The following is a 1,120-nucleotide window of genomic DNA, read 5'->3' as shown; positions in this document are numbered from 1 at the left end:
AGGAATGCATAAAAAAAAATAACATCAAAGCAGCAACCTGTAACAGGCACTTAACATGAAAAATTCCATCTAAAATAAATGAATGGTGAGAAAATGCAAAAGGATCCTACAGACAGATGCATCAAGTCATTCTAGCATGGATTTTGACGTGAATAATCCCACTTATAACATGTTCTCTAGAGCTATTCACAGCTATGCACCCAGTTTTCACTATTTAATTAGCAACAACCTACATTTGCCTACACCATTTAAAAGTACACACACACACTCTCTCCCTCTCATCCTTCTTTATAAAAAGTAACTGACAAATATCCAAATGTTTTACCAGACAGCTCCTGCATCATGCTATTGAGAGCATCCATTCCCTGCCAATCTCCAGTGACTTAAAAACAATATGGGATCAGTTTACTTTTCACTGTAACATACTTTCCAAGCTGCAGAGAAAACCCACTGCCTTTCTGAGATGAATACATGATCATCATACAACAAACACCTGGAGGCCTGACTCATTGGTCAAATCAACTTAGGGTCACTTCAATAGGGCTATATTGATTGATAAAAGCAAAACAGATGGTTTGAATGTTTGCAAATCACCTTTGCAACTCAGAGCAATTCCCCATCCCTTCTTCCCTAGAGGCACACAGACCTCTGTCCTCTACCATGGGCCTAGCAGCTAGAGAGCTGGGATTTCCTCTATTAGGTGCCAAGCTACTCAGGGCAGGGACCATTTTTCTCCCAGGCTCAAGAGCCCCATCACCAAGCACAGCCTCTGGGCACTACCACACTGTATGCCTATAACAATAGCAGCACAACATCAGCCTGAAGCAGGTGACCCCAACAACTCAGCCACAATGGTGTCACGCTGTGCACTTGTAGTGGTTGGCATCCAGCAGCCTCTTCTCAGAAGGGCTGTCTGAAGTGAAGGACTCAAAATAAATGCCTTAAGTAGTAAAACTTCGTTCACCGAGTCTGTGGTTATTAGGTCAAGTCTGCTTGACTTCTTATGTGAGGTAAATTGCAGGGCTGAGCCCAGGAAGTCCAGTGTGCACAGAAAGTTGAAACAAGGCAGCCTCTCTCATCCTGGTACAGGCCTGGTTGTCCCTTCCTTTACAGCACTGTT

This window comes from Acanthisitta chloris, unplaced genomic scaffold, assembly GCF_000695815.1.
Source record: "Acanthisitta chloris isolate BGI_N310 unplaced genomic scaffold, ASM69581v1 scaffold5231, whole genome shotgun sequence".
Lineage (NCBI taxonomy): Eukaryota > Metazoa > Chordata > Aves > Passeriformes > Acanthisittidae > Acanthisitta > Acanthisitta chloris.
This window is presented reverse-complemented; position numbering follows the sequence as displayed.